A 22,092-nucleotide genomic window follows, 5' to 3' on the forward strand; every position below is an offset into this window, starting at 1 on the left:
CAGTATGATGATCCCACAGCTCCCTTATATACAGTATGATGGACCTGCAGCTCCCTAATATACCGTATGATGTCTACCAGAGCTGCCCTATACATATAATGATGTCCACACTGCTCCTCCAATACACGGTATAATAGTTAATAGTGTTCTGACACTTTGTGATGCCTCCAGTGAGAGCTGCTTTACCAGGAGGAAATTAACTTTATTCATCCCTGCAGAATTGCTCTTCCAGTCATAGGGGTTGTGCTGGCACGGTTTCAGTCACTGCTCTGTGTATAGAGAGTGGTGGCTGTAACCTCACCATAGCACTGACTGATAGCCGCCTCAGCACCATCTGCCTCCTGGTATCATAGAATCATAGAATCGTAGAGTTGGAAGGGACCTCCTGGGCCATCTGGTCCAACCCCCTGCTCAAAGCAGGATTCGCTAAATCATCCCAGTCAGATGTCTGTCCAGCCTCTGTTTGAAGACTTCCATTGAAGGAGAACTCACCACTTCTCGTGGCAGCATGTTCCACTCATTGATCACTCTAACTGTCAAAAAGTTTTTTCTAATATCTAATCTGTGTCTCCTCCCATTCAGTTTCATCCCATTGCTTCTAGTCTTTCCTTGTGCAAATGAGAATAAAGTTGATCTTTCTACAATGTGACAGCCCTTTAGATATTTGTAGACAGCTATTAAGTCTCCTCTCAGTCTTCTCTTTTGCAAACTAAACATTCCCAAATCCTGCAACCTTTCCTCATAAGACAGGGTTTGCAGACCGGTCACCATTCTGGTCGCTCTTTTCTGAACTTGCTCCAGTTTGTTGATGTCTTTTTTAAAATGTGGTGCCCAAAACTGGACACAATATTCCAGATGAGGTCTGACCAAAGAGGAGTAGAGGGAAATAATTACTTCACGTGATCTAGACCAGTGGTCCCCAACCTTTTTTGCACCGGGGACCGGTTTCAAGCAAGACCATTCTTCCATGGCCCGGCAGGGCGGGGATGGAGGTGTGGCAGGGGCGGGGCTTTGGTCATAAGGGGGCGGGGCTATGGACACGGTTGTAGTGTAGCAGTGCATACTTATAATTAAATAACATTTATAATGTGACTCAACTCACCATAGGTTTTGAATAAGTGCTCCATCACCCCCTTCTCCCCATCATTGCCTTCACCCCATCACTCCCTTCTCCCCATCATTGCCTTCACCCCATCATTGCCCTCTCCCCATCATTGCCTTCACCCCATCACTGCCATCTCTCCATCATTGCCTTCACCCCATCACTGCCATCTCTCCATCATTGCCTTCACCCCATCACTGCTGTCTCCCCATCATTGCCTTCACCCCATCACTGCTGTCTCCCCATCATTGCCTTCACCCCATCACTGCTGTCTCCCCATCATTGCCTTCACCCCATCACTGCCGTCTCTCCATCATTGCCTTCACCCCATCACTCCCTTCTCCCCATCATTGCCTTCACCCCATCACTGCCGTCTCTCCATCATTGCCTTCACCCCATCACTCCCTTCTCCCCATCATTGCCTTCACCCCATCACTGCCGTCTCTCCATCATTGCCTTCACCCCATCACTCCCTTCTCCCCATCATTGCCTTCACCCCATCACTCCCTTCTCTCCATCATTGCCTTCACCCCATCACTGCCCTCTCCATCATTGCCTTCACCCCATCACTCCCTTCTCCCCATCATTGCTTTCACCCCATCACTCCCTTCTCCCCATCATTGCTTTCACCCCATCACTCCCCTCTCCCCATCATTGCTTTCACCCCATCACTGCCGTCTCTCCATCATTGCCTTCACCCCATCACTCCCTTCTCCCCATCATTGCTTTCACCCCATCACTGCTTTCACCCCATCACTGCTGTCTCCCCATCATTGCCTTCACCCCATCACTGCCGTCTCTCCATCATTGCCTTCACCCCATCACTGCCCTCTCCATCATTGCCTTCACCCCATCACTCCCTTCTCCCCATCATTGCTTTCACCCCATCACTCCCCTCTCCCCATCATTGCTTTCACCCCATCACTGCTGTCTCCCCATCATTGCTTTCACCCCATCACTGCTGTCTCCCCATCATTGCCTTCACCCCATCACTGCCGTCTCTCCATCATTGCCTTCACCCCATCACTCCCTTCTCCCCATCATTGCTTTCACCCCGTCACTCCCTTCTCCCCATCATTGCCTTCACCCCATCACTGCCGTCTCTCCATCATTGCCTTCACCCCATCACTCCCCTCTCCCCATCATTGCCTTCACCCCATCACTGCTGTCTCCCCTTCATTGCCTTCACCCCATCACTCCCCTCTCCCATCATTGCCTTCACCCCGTCACTCCCTTCTCCCCATCATTGCCTTCACCCCATCACTCCCCTCTCCCCATCATTGCCTTCACCCCATCACTCCCTTCTCCCCATCACTGCTGTCTCTCCATCATTGCCTTCACCCCATCATTCCCCTCATGGCCTTCTCCTCATGTCCCCATCTCCTCCAAGGCCAGGCTACACAAACACAGACCAACACACACACACACACACAGACATACATGTACACACATTATACACACACACACAGACAGACATACATATACACACAGACACCACCTCTCACCTGTCCGCCGCCCGCGCTTCCTCGCACTGACACAGCAGCGTCCGCGCTCCTCTCTGTGTCAGTCAGAGACAGGAAGCGCGGGCAGGAAGCTGGACGGGTCCTTGCAGCTCCGCTCCTGCTATTCCCTCTTGCAGGCAGCGGAGCTGCTTGATCGCTCCCTGGCCGCCGCTAAGAGCCACTGACCGCCCCTGGCTCACCTTGTGTCCGCGGACCGGCAAGGGCACTGCAGCGGCCCGGTGCTGGGCCGCGGACCGGCGGTTGGGGACCCCTGATCTAGACTGTATGCTTCTGTTAATAAAAAGAGAGAAGAGCCAGCACTGCCAGTGGTCAGAACGCATAACATGAAGTGCATATGCACATATCTTACTGCATTCAAAATGAGACATTTAGCAAAATATTGATCAATATATTGAGCCACCCCACCACGCCAAGGCAATCTCATATGGGGGGTCCTACTCTACATTTTTATTTATTCACTGTGCCATTGCGGCCTCCTAAATGTTTTAAAAGCAAGACCATATCAAATGCAATCCATACCTGAAGCATATCTGCATCACTCCCGTGCAGCCAGATGGAGCACGTGCAGATGAAGGCCAACCAGGTCTGAACACAGACATCTCAGGTTTGACCTCCACACACTGCCCGTCCAGCAGACACAGATGAAGGGCAATGCAGGCCCAGTCATGGATGCAAAAATAAATAAAGCCTGGGGCAGGGCGGGGCTGCCGTGAGTGTGCACAGCAGCCTAGATCAATCACAATAAACACAGAAAAGATGGCGAACATGACCCAGCGTGCACGGCAACAGTGGTGGTCAGCCACAAAACCAATTTGCAATAAAAAGAGAGAAGAGCCAGCACTGCCAGTGGTCAGAACGCATAACATGAAGTGCATATGCACATATCTTACTGCATTCAAAATGAGACATTTAGCAAAATATTGATCAATATATTGAGCCACCCCGCCACACCAAGGCAATCTCATATGGGGGGTCCTACTCTACATTTTTATTTATTCACTGTGCCATTGCGGCCTCCTAAATGTTTTAAAAGCAAGACCATATCAAATGCAATCCATACCTGAAGCATATCTGCATCACTCCCGTGCAGCCATATGGAGCAGGTGCAGATGAAGGCCAACCAGGTCTGAACACAGACATCTCAGGTTTGACCTCCACACACTGCCCGTCCAGCAAACACAGATGAAGGGCAATGCAGGCCCAGTCATGGATGCAAAAATAAATAAAGCCTGAATTGATCAATTTTTTTGCTAAATATCTCATTTTTGAATACAGCTAGACATTATGTGCATATGCACTCCAATTTATGCGTTCTAACCTTAAGCAGTGCTGGCTTCCTCCCCTATTTTCTTGTTGTCGATTTGTGGCTCACCACCACTGCTGCCGTGCACGCTTGGTTATGTCCGCCATAATTTTTCTGTGTTCATTGTGATGGATTAGGCTGCTGTGCACACACACGGCAGCCCCACCCTGCCCCAAGCTTTATTTAATTGTGCACCTGTGTCTGGACCAACGTCGCCCTTCATCTATGTTTGCTGGTCAGGCAATGTGTGGAGGCCATTCCTGATATGTCTGTGTTCAGACCTGGTTGGCCTTCATCTGCACTTGCTTCATCTGGCTTCATGGGAGCGATCCAGTAATGTTCAGGTACAGATTGCACTTGATGTGGTCATGCTCTAAATGTATTTAGGAGGCCGTAATGGCACAGCATTTATTAAAAATATATAGAGTAGGACCCACCATATGAGATTGCCTTGGCGCGGCGGGGTGGCTCAATTGAATTGATCAATTTTTTTGCTAAATATCTCATTTTTGAATACAGCTAGACATTATGTGCATATGCACTCCAATTTATGCGTTCTAACCTTAAGCAGTGCTGGCTTCCTCCCCTATTTTCTTGTTGTTGGTTTGTGGCTCACCACCACTGTTGCCGTGCTCGCTTGGTTATGTCCGCCATAATTTTTCTGTGTTCATTGTGATGGATTAGGCTGCTGTGCACACACACGGCAGCCCCACCCTGCCCCAAGCTTTATTTAATTGTGCACCTGTGTCTGGACCAACGTCGCCCTTCATCTAGTTTTGCTGGTCAGGCAATGTGTGGAGGCCATTCCTGATATGTCTGTGTTCAGACCTGGTTGGCCTTCATCTGCACTTGCTTCATCTGGCTTCATGGGAGCGATCCAGTAATGTTCAGGTACAGATTGCACTTGATGTGGTCATGCTCTAAATGTATTTAGGAGGCCATAATGGCACAGCATTTATTAAAAATATATAGAGTAGGACCCCCCATATGAGATTGCCTTGGCGCGGCGGGGTGGCTCAATTGAATTGATCAATTTTTTTGCTAAATATCTCATTTTTGAATACAGCTAGACATTATGTGCATATGCACTCCAATTTATGCGTCCTAACCTTAAGCAGTGCTGGCTTCCTCCCCTATTTTCATGCTTCTGTTAATACATCCTAGAATTGCAGTTGCCTTTTTTGCTGCTGCATCACACTGTTGACTCATATTCAGTCTGTGATCTATTAGTATACCCAAGTCTTTTTCACATGTGCTGTCACTTAGCCCTATTCCTCCCATTCTATATATGCTTTTTTCATTTTTATTGCCCAGATGTAGTACTTTGCATTTCTCCCTGTTAAAAACCATTCTGTTAGTTGCTGCCCACTTCTCCAGTTTATTTAAATCTTTTTGAATCCTCTCTCTCTCTTCTCTAGTATTAACTATCCCTCCTAGCTTTGTGTCATCAGCAAATTTAATCAGTTTACCCTCAATTCCTTCATCTAAATCGTTGATAAAGATGTTGAACAATACAGGGCCCAGGACAGAGCCCTGTGGTACCCCACTTGAGACATTCTTTCAACTGGATGTGCAGCCATTTACGACCACTCTTTGGGTCCGATCACTAAGCCAGTTATGAATCCACCTAACAGTTGCCTTGTCCATTCCATACTTAGTCATTTTTTCAATAAGGATTGTATGAGAGACTTTGTCAAATGCTTTGCTGAAGTCAAGATATACTATATCTACAGCATTTCCTTGATCCACCCAATCAGTGATACCGTCATAGAAGGAAATTAAGTTAGTCTGACATGACTTTTTAGTTACAAACCCATGCTGACTCTGTTTAATCACTTCATTCTTATCCAGGTATTGACATACATGTTGTTTAATAATTTGTTCAAAGATCTTTCCTGGTATAGAAGTCAGACTCACCGGCCTATAGTTGCCGGGGTCCACCTTCTTCCACTTTTTGAAGATAGGAACAACATTTGCTCTTCTCCAGTCTTCTGGGACTTCTCCTGTTCTCCAAGAATTTTCAAAGATTATAGAGAGGGGTTCAAAAATTTCTTCTGCTATCTCCTTCAGTACTCTGGGGTGTAATTCATCTGGACCTGGAGACTTGAATTCATTTAGGTTAGCTAAGTGTTTCCTCACTATCTTTCTGTTTATAGATATCCTGGATTCTTCTATTCCCTTAATAGGACAGTCAATAACAGTTGATGTTACTTTTCCTTTCTGAGAGAAAACAGATGCAAAATAGGAATTTAAAAGTTCAGCCTTCTCAACATCCTGTCTTACCATTTCATCATTTTCATCCTGTAAAAATCCTATAGCATCTTTGACTTTTCTTTTACTTTTGACATATCCCCAAAATCCTTTATTATTGCTTTTGACATCTCTTGCAAGCCTCAATTCATTTTCAGCTTTAGCTAATCTGATTTGTGCTCTGCAGGTTCTGCAGACAGCATTATATTCTTCTTTAGATATGCCTCTCTCTCTCCATTTTATAAACATTTTTTTCTTCCTTTTTAGCATGTGCTTAAGTTCTGTGTTCATCCATCCTGGTTTCCTTAAATGCTTCCTATTCTTCCCTCTTTTCGGAATTGTTAACAATTGTGCTTTGAGAATTTCATTTTTCAAGATTTCCCATCCTTCCTGGACATTTTTGTCTTTAAGGATATCCAGCCATTGGATCCCTCCAATTCTTTTTCTGAATCCCTTAAAATCTGCCTTTCTGAAATCTAACCTTGACGTCTGAGTCTTCACAGGTCTTCCGCCTCTAGTTATCCAAAATTCTAAAATAGCATGGTCGCTACCTCCTAGGGTCCCAGCCACTTTTACCTCCTCAACCATTTCCTTCCTGTTTATAAGGATTAGATCCAAGGTAGCAGTTCCCCTTGTTTTCTCCCTTACCTTTTGGAAGATAAAGTTGTCAGCAAGAGAGGATAAGAATTTCCTTGACCTGTTCGTTTTGCCTGAGAGAGATTCCCAACAAATGTCTGGATAGTTGAAATCTCCCATGACAACTATGTCATATTTTTTGGAGAACTTGGCCATTTGATGCATAAAGAGTTCATCCATATCTTCAGCTTGCACAGGCGGCCTGTAGTAAATGCCTACAATGGTGTCCTTTCCATTGTTCTGTCCTTGTATTCTTACCCAAACAGTTTCCACAGAACTCCCAGTCTCTGAAGCTTCAATCTCTGTGCAGATATACGCGTTTCTAACATACAATGCGACACCCCCTCCTCGTTTATCAAGTCTGTTTCTTGCAAATAAGTTGTATCCTTCTAGTCTTGTATTCCAATCATGTGTATTGTCCCACCAAGTTTCAGTGATTCCAATGACATCATATTTCTTTTCCTGTGTTAGTAGTTCCAATTCTCCTTGTTTGTTGCCCATGCTTTGTGCATTAGTATAGAAACATTTTAGTATGTGATTGGTTTCTCTTTCTCCAATATTTTTATTAATTAGATTCTTTTGTCTTTGTTGTTCCTTTCCACTTCTAATAGCAGAGTTCTCAATAGCATTTGTCAGGTGTATGGCTTTTTCTGGTCTTTTTCTTCCCTTCCCATGTTGTTCTAGTTTAAAGCTCTCCTTACAAGTGTAGCAAGGCGACTTCCAAATACATGCTTTCCAGTCTTCGTAAGGTGCACCCCATCTCTAGCAAGTAGTCCATCGTATAAGTAGTTCACTCCGTGATCCAGAAATCCAAATCGTTGCTGACGGCACCATCGACGTAGCCAGTTGTTCACCTGCAGAATCTTATTCCACCTCCTTGTTCCATGGCCATCCACTGGGAGGATGGAAGAGAAGACCACCTGCACTCCCAGTTCTTTCACTTTCTTGCCTAAGTCTTCAAAGTCTCTGCAGATGGTTTCCAGGTCGTTTCTTGCGGTGTCATTTGTCCCCACATGTAGTAGCAGGAATGGGTAGTCATCTGTAGGTCTGAAGAGTCCTGATATCCTGTCAGACACATCTTTAATTTTTGCACCTGGAAGACAGCACATTTCTCTTGAAGTTATATCCGGTCTGCAGATAGCGGCCTCTGTTCCTCTCAACAGGGAATCCCCCATGACCACCACTCTCCGTTTCTTCTTCACAACATTTTTCTTTCTCCATCCAGGAGGACTCTGAAGGCGTACAAGGTTGCTGTTTGTTGGCAAAGTCTTATCCTGATGTATTTCTTCATCGATTTCCTGCGTGAGAGCCTGGTACTGGTTTCTGAGCAGTATGGGTGCTGACTGCCTCCTGATCCTCCTGCTTCTCCGGGTCACATGTCTCCATTCCTCTGTTTCTTCAGGTGCACTTCGAATTTCTTCTTTTTCTGTAACATGGAGAGATAATTCTGCTCTGTCCAAGAACTCTTCACCTTCCTTAATGATCTTCAACGTAGCTAACCTCTCTTCGAGATTTTGCAACTTTTCCTCCAACAGGGACACAAGCTTGCATTTGTGGCATGTGAAGTTTGGCTTTTCCACTGGTAAATCTGTGAACATGTAGCAAGAAATGCAGCTCACCAAATGGCTCCTGGCCTCTTCCATCTTGAGATTTCTTAAAAACGATGAAAGATGAGCCAAAATTCGCCCGCCGATAGGCGCGCGGTTTTTCCGATTTCCTATTTTCAGCTGCAACGGCCAAAACCCAGTAATCGTTGAGCTCGCGGAGACTCTTCACTTATCCCAGAAGGCACTGGGAATATGCAAATGATCTCCTCAAGACTCTTCCCCTGGTTTTGGTAGTTTGGTAGTTAACCTACTGGTGCCCCTATAAATAATAATGCTTTTTAAGTGGCCACTTAACATTTAACTGAGTCCCCCTATGTACAGTAGTAATAGCCTCAGCATCACTGATGTGAGCAGGGGGTCGTGTCATGACTCTTCCGGCTTCTCCCAATTATCTTCTATTGAGTGAAATCAAACTAATCTAGTTGAAATGTGCAAATTTCAAACGTGGTCGCATGACCGCCTAATCTCACCAGTGGTCTTGGGGGTCTCATGACGGCAGGCGCACCCCATCATGATTTTGCGGTCTGTAGTCTCAGAGTGACTGCAGACAATTATCCTGAGCCTTTAATAACTTTATAATAATAATAAATTGCTTATTATTAAATTATTACATAGAATGCAGCTCCAGGTTACTGTATTGTTATACTTGTTAGGGGGCAGACGGACGCATTTCTCATGCATCGCAATCCTCAGACTGACCGTCATCTCTCCACACCTGAGTGTGACAGCTGCATAGTAATCCATCATGCTCATGTCAGGAGCGGTGCCGGCCAATCCGAGGCTTGCATTGCGATCCTCGCATGAGTTATATGGCCGTCTGTCTGTGCCCTTGTTTTACTAATATTATTCTATTATTAAAGTATTAATGAGCTCACAAGTAAAAAAAAGCTCCCTACCTCCCGCTGTCCTCCTCCCACACCTCAACAGCCCATCCTCTCTCATGCACTCCTCAGTGTTCTGTCCCCCTGACCCCACAATACCCCCATCCTCTCACATTCACCCCCTGTGCCCTGTCCCCCTGCCTCACAATACTCCCTTCCTCTCACATTCATCCCCAGTGCTTTGTCCCACCTGCCTCACAATACCCCCATCCTCTCACATTCATCCACTGTGCCCTGTCTCCCTTGCCTCACGATACCCCATCCTCTCATATTCATCCCATGTGCCATGTCCCCACTTCCACGCAATACCCCCATCCTCACACATTCATCCCTAGTGCTCTGTCTCCCTCCCAACAAAACCCCCATCCTCTCACATTCACCCCCTGTGCCCTGCCCCCTCCACCACAATATGTCCATCGTCTCACATTCACCCACTGTGCCCTGTTCCCCCTCCCCCACAATACCCCATTCTCTCACATCCATCCCGCGCCCTGTCCCCCACCTCACAATACCCCATCGTCTCACATTCACCCCCCATGCCCTAGCCCCACAATATCCCTATCCTCTCACATTCACCCCCAGTGCCCTGTACCCCCTCCCCCACAATACCCCCATTCTCTCACATTCACCCCACAGACATGCTTAAGCTGAATGAGTTTAATAAATTCCATCCCCACTTACTATGAAGCTTCCAGGCAGCAACTGAGGCAGGACCAGGAAGTGTCAAGTTTAATGCACACAGAGGACACTAGGACCCAGCGTGCCTGAGACAATCAGAGCCTGCATGCCGGCCAGGTAGCAGCTCCTCCGGTGAGAAAGCAGCACAATACACTGCAGAGACAGGCTCTGAAACCCGCCACTGGGCAGAGTAATCTGTCAGACAAGGGAGCCGGCATTGTGCTGCTCTCTCCCTGACACCTCAGATACTGGCCATGTCTCACAGTGGGCCCCTGCATGTGACTGGGCCCAAGGCAATGGCCCCCTCTGCCCCCCCAGTAGCTACACTACTGGGATACACCATAGACAAAAGTGCCACCGGTACCTGTGAAGATTGCAATGAAAAAAATCATGTATTTTGTACTATCAAAAAGAAACTATGTCTATCATTGGTAGCTGTGAATCATTACCTGCAATGAGGTAAATGCTCTGAAACTGGTACTGAGGACTGTGCACTGAGGGAAAACTGCTGTTGGCGACACCCCCTTCACCCCACGAGCGCCGTTTCGGACTGTAGATTCGCTCTAGATCTCTAGAAACCAAGTTTATTTATAAATGCTTTTTTGGAGTGTTTTATGACACCGAAATGAAACCCAGAGCATGCAATAGTCTATGGATGAGTAATTGAATACAGAAAAATGTGAACACTTATTGTAAGTGTTATATAACACTGAAATGTAGCAGAGAGCACATAATAGTATAAGGATGAGTAATTGAATCCCAAAAGCTATTTCAATGCTTTTTTGGAGTGTTATATGCCACCGAAATGTACCACAGAAAACGTATTAAAGGCAAAGGAAGAAAAAGGAGTCTCCAGTGATGTTTTTGGCACAGAGGCAGTAAAAAAAGTGAAAAAACTTAGCTTTTAATTCATCCATTAAAAACGATACAGCAAAGGTAGGTAACCAAAAGACAATCCGCATGTGACAAACCGACGCGTTTCAGCTAGGAGCCTTTATTCATGGTGTAAGAAAACATAATAGTATATGGATCAATCATTGAATATAGAAACATTTTTCAACACTTTTTTGGACTGATACATAGCACCAAAATAAACCACAGACCACGTAATAGTATACGGATGACTAATTGAATGAAGAAATATTTTCAGTGCTTTTTTGCACTGTAACATAATACCAAAATGTACCACAGACCATATTGGGAGTGTTATATAAGACCAAAATGTATCGCAAGACGTGTAATACTCTATGGGTGACCTGAAGCATTGTCAACTTTAAAACTTGTTTTGGAATGCCTCAAAAACACTCATTGTGCACATTCTCTAACAATTTAATAGACATCATATACTGCACCAATCTGTGGCAGTAATTACATGTGGCGGCAAAAAAACAGCATCTGTCTGTTTCTGCCAATCCCATAAACATTGAATAGAGAAGTAGCTCACATATTCAACCACCATTACATTTAACCTCCATGACCATGTAGGGAGAAGAAAAGAAAATCTTGGGACCCTGTTTTAGAGATCAGTAGGGGTCTCAATGATATGAACCGTATGTAGTTGCATAGTATGTATGTTTTATGTAACCTTTACAATATTTCATCAAGAGACAACTGTCAGAAGCATTATGACCCTAAAAAAACACCAATGCAAAAAAATGCATCAGTTTTTTTGTGAATATAGCTTTACTGTACGGATTTCTTAACTGAAATTTCTATTTTTTTTTGTGCAACGTAATATTTTCTTCAGAGAACCAGAGAACTGAACGTATAATTGATCATTATGTCCTAGAGTTAATTTTGATAGACTTAATTATGGGTTAAAAATAATTTACTCGCCAATGATCTAATTTGCATATGATTATGCTGAAAGGTTGCTTTCACTCAAATGTAACTAGTGAATTTCTTGTCCTTTTACCAGCCACAGGTATTATTAAATCAGACATTTTAACTAGGGAACTTAATAATATGGTATACCATGAAAAAGCAGCTATATACAGTATATTCCCATATTTTAATTCAACAGTAAATTACATGTCAATATTTTAAAGTGCACCTGTCACTAAGAATTAAAATTCTGGTTATGCACTAAAATGAATATATATCATAGTCTCTTTTTGTTCCACAAATGTACTGAAGAAGTAGCTTTTGAAATTATAAGTATAATAATATTTAATTGTATTGTAATACAGTAGACGAGTTTATAATCAACATTTTTCATCTTCCAACATTTCTTCAATTAAATCTCAAAGTGTTTAGTTTGGCAACTATAACTATTCATTGAGCAAGCAGATTTGGCAGGTTTGAGATCAGCTGTTGAATTATTTGAAAATAATATAAATACAAATAAAAACTGGGAGATAATGAAGCACTGCTGAAAACAATATAGACGGACAAAAAGTAACATAAAAAACAGTTAGTTAGTAAAAGCAAGGCAATGTGTTTCTGTGTCAAAACTATGCAATCTTATGGCATGCACAGAAATGTGACGAAGTTCTGCGAATGATGTAAAAACATTAAACATTGCACCAAAACCTCAATACATACACATGAATATTTTCCTAAAATTGTATCTGGATAGTTGTATTACAATTTGAACACCCCAGAGTAGACTGCTGAAATATCAGCAGCCAGAGGCTTAAGCCCTTTTTTTATTATTATTTATTATTATTATTATTTATTTATAAAGCACCATTGGTTCCATGGTGCTGTACAGTATATGAGAAGGGGTTACATACAGATTACAGATGTCACTTACAGTAAACAAACTAACAATCACAGACTGATATAGAGGGGAGAGAGGACCCTGCCCTTTCGGGCTTACATGCTACAGGATGGTGGGGAAGGAGACAGTAAGTTGGGGGGTTGCAGCAGCTCCAGCGATGGTGAGGCAGTAGCTCCAGTAGTGGTGAGGAGGCAGCGGGGATCATTGCAGGCTGTAGGCTTTCCTGAAGAGGTTGGTTTTCAGGTTCTGTCTGAAGGATCTGAGTGTGATTGATAGCCGGACGTGTTGGGGCAGGGAATTCCAGAGAATGGGGGCTATTTGGGAGAAGTCTTGGAGGCGGTTGGGTGAGGAGCGAATAATTGTGGAGGAGAGAAGGAGGTCTTGGGAGGACCGGAGATTACGTGAGGGAAGGTATCGGGAGATTAGTTCAGAGATGTATCGAGGAGACAGGTTGTAGATGGCCTTGTAGGTCAGTATTAGTAATTTGAACTGGATACACTGAGGGAATGGGAGCCCGTGAAGAGATTTGCAAAGGGGAGAAGTAGTGAGGAGAGAGATGAATTAGTCGGGCGGCAGAGTTGAGGATGGACTGGAGAGGTGCAAGGGTTTTAGCAGGGAGGCCACAGAAAAGGATGTTGCAATAGTCGAGGCAGGAGATGATGAGGGCATGTACAAGCATTTTATTAGATTGAAGGTTGCGGAAGGGTCGGATTCTCGAAATATTTTTGAGCTGGAGACGACAGGAGGTGGAGAGAGCTTGGATGTGCAGTTTGAAGGACAGGGCAGAGTCAAGGGTTACTTCAAGGCAGCGGACCTCCGGTACGGGGAAAGTGTGATGTTGTCAATTGTTATAGAAAGGTTAGGTAAGGAAGATCTGTGAGATGGGGGAAAGATGATCAGTTCAGATTTGCCCACATTGAGTTTGAGGAAGTGAGAGGAGAAGGAGGATATGGCTGATAGACACTCTGGGAGAGCAGAGAGGTGATGTCTGGGCAAGAGAGGTAGATCTGAGTATCATCGGCATAAAGGTGGTACTGGAATCCGTAGGACTTTATGAGTTTCCCCAGACCAAGTGTGTAGATTTAGAAGAGTAGGGGTCCTAGAACAGAGCCTTGGGGGACTCCAACAGAGAGAGGGTGGGATGAGGAGGTAGTGTGGGAGTGGGAGACGCTGAATGTGCGGTTGGAAAGGTATGAGGAGATCCAGGATAGGGTGAGGTCTTTGATGCCAAAGGAGGAGAGGATCTGTAGTAGGAGGCAGTGGTAAACTATGTCGAAAGCAGAGGACAGGTCTAGAAGCAGGAGTATAGAGTATTGTCCATTAGCTTTGGCTGTATGTAGGTCGTTGGTTATTTTGGTCAGGGCTGTCTCAGTGGAATGATGGGGGCGGAAGCCAGATTGTAGATTGTCAAAGAGCAAGTTAGATGAGAGGTGGGAGGAAAGTTCAGTGTGGACATGCTGCCCAAGGAGTTTAGAAGCGAATGGGAGCAGCGATATTGGGCAATAGCTGGATGTGGCTGTTGGATCGAGGGTTGGCTTTTTAAGGATAGGTGTGATTGTGGCATGTTTGAAAGCAGAAGGGAAGGTACCAGAAGTTAGTGATAGGTTGAAGAGGTGGGTTAATGATGGGATAAGAGTGGTGGTGATGTTGGGGAGGAGGTAGGATGGGATAGGGTCAAATGCACAAGTGGTGAGGTGTGATTTGGAGAGAAGATGAGCAAGCTCCCCTTCAGTGATGTTAGATAAGGAGGTTATGGGGTTTGGGCATTGGTCTGGTATACAAAGGGGTTGTGGTGGTTAGGCAATAAAGACTTGCCGTGTTTGGTCTATTTTGTTTTTGAAGTGTGCGGCGAAGTCCTCGGCAGAGATTAGGGAAGTCGGAGGTGGCCGTGGTGGGCGGAGAAGGGAGTTAAAAGTATTGAACAACTATTTGGGGTTGTGGGATAAGGAAGATACAAGGGATGTAGAGAAGGCCTGTTTAGCAGAGGTGAGAGCTGATTTGAATACAATTTGAGTGCAGTGAAGTCATCTTGCGAATGTGTTTTCTTCCAGCGCCGTTCTGCAATTCTAGATGCTTGCCAAAGCTTTTTAGTGGTGTTATTGTGCCATGGTTGTCTATTGATTCATCACACTCTGTTATGCATGACAGGGGCAACTGAGTCGATGGGTGATGCAAGAGTGGCATTGTAGAAACTAGTGACAGTGTCAGTGTCGTGGAGTCAAGCTATGGAGGACAGTGGTAGAATAGAGTCAGAGAGTGTGTGAGTGTCTAGATGTGCAAGGTTTCTGTGGGGGTGCGCATGCTGCTGGACATGGGTGACAGGTGAGGAGGACAGGGATGAGAAAGTGAGTAGATGGTGGTCAGATAGAGGGAGAGGGGAGGTCGTGAAATTAGAAAGAGAGCAGAGGCAAGTGAAGACCAGGTCTAATGTATGTCCATCTGTGTGGGTGGCTGAGGAGGACCACTCAGTAAGTCCAAAGGATGAAGTAAGGGACAGGAGTTTGGAGGCTGCAGTTGGAAGAAAGGAGAAGGCCCACTCCTTCGCTATGTCTGTTGCCAGGGCGAGGAGTGTGGGTGAAGTGGAGGCCGCCGTAACATAGCGCAGCAGTGGAGGTGGTGTCGGAGGGTGTCAGCCATGTTTCGGTGAGTCCAAGGAAGGAAAACTTATGAGAGGTAAAGAGGTCATGAATCACATGGAGTTTATTGCAGACGGAGTGGGCATTCCAGAGTGATCCAGAGAGTGGGAGCAGGGTGGGGGTTGTCAGGGGCACGGATTTGAGGTGGGAAAGATTTCTGGTGTTTGTGTTGGTTTGGGAACGATAGAAGGGGGTAGTAATAGGAGGTATGAGCTGTGGGGGTCCAGGGTTGGGAGATATGTCACCAGCAGTGAGGAGAAGCAGAGAGAGGGAGAGCATGTGGGAGAAGGAGAGTGGGCGGCTCATTTTGTATTTTATTAGGAGAGCTCTGAGGTTGAGGAGCAGGTCAGCAGAGGAGGTCAGGTGGGGAGGCAAGAGAGAAGGAGAGATTATTGTTTGGTTAGCGGGTGCTGGGGTTAGCGGATAGCGAAGGAGAGTGAGGATTAATGGAGCCAAAACTGTTAGAGTGCATGTCAGCATGGTGAGAGTAATTTAGAAGGCATAACAAATTTAGCACATGTAAATGCAGCATTTAGTCGTACCTTCTGGTCACTTCAGGCTCTTTTCAGGCATTATTTCAGACATTATCCTTAGAAGACATCCTTGGAAAGACAGACCGAGGTCAGACAGACCTCTGAGTCTGAATTTAAAAGAAGTCAATTGCACATCAAACAAGCCAGGTGTGATCAGAAGGAGGGAGGAGCAGTATAGAGACTGGACAGACACAGGAGACGATTAATTAGAACTCAGTAAAAAAAACACAAATGCAAATGGTCAGATCTTAAAAGGACAGATAAAGCATTGATAGAAAACAGATACAGGGGTGATTGATTGGGGTTCAGGAGAGAAGGGTGATGAAGGTATTGCAGGCAGGACACATACCATTGATAGGAAACAGATACAGGGGTGATTGATTGGGGTTCAGGAGAGATGGGTGATGAAGGTATTGCAGGCAGGACACATACCATTGATAGGAAACAGATACAGGGGTGATTGATTGGGGTTCAGGAGAGATGGGTGATGAAGGTATTGCAGGCAGGACACATACCATTGATAGGAAACAGATACAGGGGTGATTGATTGGGGTTCAGGAGAGATGGGTGATGAAGGTATTGCAGGCAGGACACATACCATTGATAGGAAACAGATACAGGGGTGATTGATTGGGGTTCAGGAGAGATGGGTGATGAAGGTATTGCAGACAGGACACATACCATTGATAGAAAACAGATACAGGGGTGATTGATTGGGGTTCAGGAGAGATGGGTGTTGAAGGTATGACAGGCAGGACACATACCATTGATAGGAAACAGATACAGGGGTGATTGATTGGGGTTCAGGAGAGATGGGTGATGAAGGTATTGCAGGCAGGACACATACCATTGATAATAAACAGATACAGGGGTGATTGATTGGGGTTCAGGAGAGATGGGTGATGAAGGTATTGCAGGCAGGACACATACCATTAATAAGAAACAGATACAGGGGTGATTGATTGGGGTTCAGGAGAGATGGGTGAAGAACGTATTGCAGGCAGGACACATACCATTGATAGGAAACAGATACAGAGGTGATTGATTGGGGTTCAGGAGAGATGGGTGATGAAGGTATTGCAGGCAGGACACATACCATTGATAGGAAACAGATACAGGGGTGATTGATTGGGGTTCAGGAGAGATGGGTGATGAAGGTACTGCAGGCAGGACAGATACCTGAGGAAGAAGCAGATCGATTGTCAGATTGATAGTAAGAGTGAAGCATAGTAATAATAATAATGAAGCATCTATAGCAGGGAATTATTTTTCAGGCATTATTTCAGATATTATCCTTAGAAGACATTCTATGAAAGACAGACCTAGGTCAGACAGCCCTCTGAGTCTGAATTTATAAGAAGTCAATTGCACATCAAACAAGCCAGGTGTGATCAGAAGAAGGGAGGAGCAGTAGGGAGACTGGACAGACCCAGTAGACGATTAATTAGATCTCAGAAAAAAAAAACACAAATGCAAATGATCAGATCTAAAAGGACAGATAAAGCATTGATAGGAAACAGATACAGGGGTGATTGATTGGGGTTCAGGAGAGATGGGCGATGAAGGTATTGCAGGCAGGACACATACCATTGATAGGAAACAGATACAGGGGTGATTGATTGGGGTTCAGGAGAGATGGGTGATAAAGGTATTGCAGGCAGGACACATACCATTGATAAGAAACAGATACAGGGGTGATTGATTGGGGTTCAGGAGAGATGGGTGATGAAGGTATTGCAGGCAGGACATATACCTGAGGAAGAAGCAGATCGATTGTCAGATTGATAGTAAGAGTGAAGCATAGTAATAATAATAATGAAGCATCTATAGCAGGGAATTATTTTTCAGGCATTATTTCAGATATTATCCTTAGAAGACATCCTTCATGACAAGCCCTTCATGACCAATGACGTAAATATACGTCATTGGTCATGTCCTTCAGGGCCGTAGTCAAAATCTTTCCCTGCACTTTACAGCTGATTGAATCAGCCATGAAGGTCCTCTTACAGTGCATTTAACACGCACTGTCCAGAAGCATGTCACAAGTTCCACCCATCTGTACCCATCACATGATCCCAGGGCACCGATGGGTTCTCATGACAGGCAGGAGTCTGCAGAAGACAGCCTGTGCCTGTTATTGTGAATCTTCTGTGAATGCCAGAGATTGCCATGACTTTTGCTTTATATAGCAGGGCTACAACCCTGTTATGTATAACACAATCAATCGGATGATCCCTGCTTCAAGTCTCCTAATGGAACTATTTACCACCCAATTGAGCCATTCTACCACAGTTGTCATGACAGCCGGAGGTCTGCAGAAGATCCCTTGCCTGTCATTACAATACTCCTGTGAGCACCGACTCGGGGCCCACGTTCATAGGAGTTTGTGATTTTTTCTATACATAGCAGGACTGAAGCTGATGCATTGTTTTGTATAGCACAGCTTCAAGTCTCCTTAGGGGGCAATTAACCCCTTAACGACCAGGGGTATTTTTGGTTTTGCATTTTCATTTTTCCCTCCCCTTCTTTCCAGAGCCATAACTTTTTTTTTTCCGTCATTATGGCCATGTAAGGGCTTGTTTTTTGCGGGACGAGTTATGCTTTTGAACGACACCATTGGTTTTACCATGTCATGTACTACAAATCAGGAAACAAATTCCAAGTGTGGTGAAATTGCAAAAAAAGTGCAATCCCACACTTGTTTCTTGCTTGACTTTTTTCCTAGGTTCCTTAAATGCTAAAAGTAACCTGCCATTATGATTCTGCAAGTCATTACGAGTTTGTAGACACCAAATACAGTAAGTCTAGGTTTGTTAAAAAAAAATGCGCCATTTTCCAAGACCCGTAGTGTCTCCATTTTTTGTGATCTGGGGTTGGATGAGGGCTTATATTTGCGGGTCAAGCTGTTGTTTTTAATGATACCACATTTGTGCAGATAAGTTCTTCTGATCGCCCGTTATTGCATTTTAATGCAATGTCACAGCGACCAAAAAATCGTAATTCTGGCATTTTGATTTTTTTTCTCGCTACGCCGTTTAGTGATCGGGTTAATGCTTTTTTTATTGATAGATCGGGCGATTCTGAATGCGGCGATACCTAATATGTGTATGTGTGTGTTTTTTTGTTAATTGTTTTATTTTGAATGGGGCGAAGGGGGGGTAATTTAAACTTTTATATTTTTTTAATTTTTTTCATATTTTTTAAAACTTTTTTTTATTTTGGCATGCTTCAATAGCCTCCATGGGAGGCTAGAAGCATCCCATACTTGATTGACTCTGCTACATATAGGTGATGAGCAGATTGACTATATGTAGCAGAATTACTGCATTGCTATGAGCGCCGACCACCCGGTGGCGCTCATTGCAAAGCAGCATCAAGAACCATAGAGGTCTCCAGGAGACCTCTGGTTGTTATGCCAATGCATCGTTGACCCCCGATCATATGAAGGGGGTCAGCGATGCGTGCATTTCCAGCCGTGCGGCCGCCAGCGCTTGTTAAATGCCACGGTCAGTGTTTGACAGCAATTTTTAGCTAGTTAATAGGCTCAGGTGGATCGCAATTTCACCTGCGCCTATTGCGGGCACATGTCAGCTATTGAAATCAGCTGACATGTCCCAGCTTTGATGCGGGCTCACCGCCAGAGTCCTCATCAAAGCAGGGGAGACGTCCAATGACGGGTGTTTAGAAGTATCCGATCTATCAAAATATAAAGTAAATTAATTCGATTGGCAAACGGCGCAATGAGAAAAAAAATCAAAATGCCAGAAGGATGGGAGATTTTTCTAAATGAAATTCACTTATATCGTATATCGAATATCGATATACGTATATCGAATTGAAAAAGGGGAGCATATCTAAAGAAGAATATATAAAAAAAAGGATGTGTGGTGGTTTTGTCAGCGCTGCCAAGGGTGAATTAAAACAATTCCATGGAGAAGGAATTAAAATATAAGGATTTTTATTGCTTTTGGTATGCGTTTCGGAGCACGCCTACTGTAGCTCCTGCATTAAGCTGATATATATAAGAAATACAATCCAGGACAATTATATCCACTTCACAAACGGTGTCACCCAAAAGCTTTAGTAGTATAATTAATTCATTCTTTGCAACTTGTAAGTTGCAACTGCCCTCTAACAAATTGTCAGGTTAGCTAATCTCTTGTCAAGTGCTAGAAGTAGTATAGACAAAATAATAATAATATTTTTATTTCTATAGCGCCAACATATTCCTCAGCACTATACATTATAGAGGGGACCTCTACAGACAATAGACATTACAACATGACAATAAACACATAGATCAAAACAGATACCAAGAGGAGTGAGGGGAGACACGAAAGGTGAATGGCAACAATTGCTTTTATTATTTGGACCAGCCATAGTGTAAGAATCGGGTTTTCCAGTTGCTGCATGAACCAGTTAACAGTCTAAGTATGCAACAGTACAGACACAGTGGGCTGTTAAATGCATAAAGCATGTGAGAACATGATGTGAGGAACCTGGTTATGGTAAAAAGTTTTGAATGAGCCACACAGGGATATCTAGGTTAATGCGCTGAGGTGATACGCCAGTCTGAACAAATGCGTTTTTAGGGCACGCTTAAAACTGTGGGGATTGGAGATTAATCATATTAACCAAAGAATTGGTGCAGCACGTGAAAAGTCTTGGAGACGGGAGTGGGAGGTTCTGATTATTGAGGATGTTAACCTCAGGTCATTATCAGAATGGAGGGCACGGATAGGGTGGTAGGCTGAGACGAGGGAGGAGATGTAGGGTGGTGCTGAGCCATGGAGTGCTTTGTGGGTGAGGGTAATAAGTTTATACTGAATTCTGAAGTGGATGGGTAACCTGTATAAGGCTGGTTTCACATTTGCGTTTTTTTCGCGGTAATTTAGCGCTAAATAGCGCATGCGTTTTTTTCCCCTATACTTTGCATGGGATGCGCTTATGTGCGCATACACATGCGTTTGTACGCGTTTTACCGCGCATGCGTTTTTTTTGCGGTATGCGCTCGGGCGCACAAAATGCAACTTGTTGCATTTTTTGTGCGTCCGATTTGCCTCAAAAAAACGCATGTGTGCGCAATGCGTTTTTTTACAGCAAGACACCCAATATAAGTCTATGGGTGCGCATATGTGCGCATTGGCATGCTTATGTATGCGTTTTTTTGCACATGCGTTTTTTTTTGTTAACCATGGAATTTAGGGGTTTGGGTTAGAGTTAGGGTTAGTTAAGGGGGTTTAGGGTTAGGGTTAGGGTCAGGGTTAGGGTTAGGGTTAGGGTTAGGGTCAGGGTTAGGGTTAAGTATGGTTTGGTTAAGGGTTAGGGTCAGGGTTAGGGTTAGGGTTAGGGTTAAGTATGGTTTGGTTAAGGGTTAGGGTCAGGGTTAGGGTTAGGGTCAGGGTTAGTGTTAAGGTTAAGTATGGTTTGGTTAAGGGTTAGGGTCAGGGTTAGGGTTAGGGTTAGGGTCAGGGTTAGGGTCAGGGTTAGGGTTAAGTATGGTTTGGTTAAGGGTTAGGGTCAGGGTTAGGGTTAGGGTCAGGGTTAGGGTTAAGTATGGTTTGGTTAAGGGTTAGGGTCAGGGTTAGGGTTAGGGTTAGGGTTAGGGTTAAGTATGGTTTGGTTAAGGGTTAGGGGACAGGGTTAGGGTTAGGGTTAGGGTCAGGGTCAGGGTTAGGGTTAGGGTTAGGGTTAAGTATGGTTTGGTTAAGGGTTAGGGTCAGGGTTAGGGTTAGGGTCAGGGTTAGGGTCAGGGTTAGGGTTAAGTATGGTTTGGTTAAGGGTTAGGGTCAGGGTTAGGGTTAGGGTTAGGGTTAAGTATGGTTTGGTTAAGGGTTAGGGTCAGGGTTAGGGTTAGGGTTAGGGTTAGGGTCAGGGTTAGGGTCAGGGTTAGGGTTAAGTATGGTTTGGTTAAGGGTTAGGGTCAGGGTTAGGGTTAGGGTTAGGGTTAAGGTTAGTTAGGGTTTGGGTTAGGGTTAAGTATGGTTTGGTTAAGGGTTAGGGTCAGGGTTAGGGTTAAGTATGGTTTGGTTAAGGGTTAGGGTTAGGGTCAGGGTTAGGGTTAGGGTTAGGGTCAGGGTTAGGGTTAGGGTTAAGGTTAGTTAGGGTTTGGGTTAGGGTTAAGTATGGTTAGGGTCAGGGTTAGGGTTAAGTATAGTTAGGGTCAGGGTTAGGGTTAGGGTTAGGGTTAGGGTCAGGGTTAGGGTTAGTAAAGTCATGGT

General features: G+C 44.6%; 1 long non-coding RNA gene across 1 annotated transcript in view; it reads left to right on the forward strand.

Moving 5' to 3' along the window:
- Positions 1–4,626: 4,626 nt before the first annotated feature.
- The window catches only part of LOC141086314 (uncharacterized), a 152,722-nt gene continuing 135,256 nt past the window's right edge, over positions 4,627–22,092 (forward strand). Inside the window, exon 1 of the long non-coding RNA XR_012231577.1 lies at positions 4,627–4,819. This is a non-coding gene — a long non-coding RNA (uncharacterized lncRNA). The remainder of the gene's footprint in view (positions 4,820–22,092) is intronic.

Source organism: Dendrobates tinctorius, unplaced genomic scaffold (genome assembly GCF_039654945.1).
Source record: "Dendrobates tinctorius isolate UK_male_01 unplaced genomic scaffold, ASM3965494v1 ptg000031l, whole genome shotgun sequence".
Classification (NCBI taxonomy): Eukaryota; Metazoa; Chordata; class Amphibia; order Anura; family Dendrobatidae; genus Dendrobates; species Dendrobates tinctorius.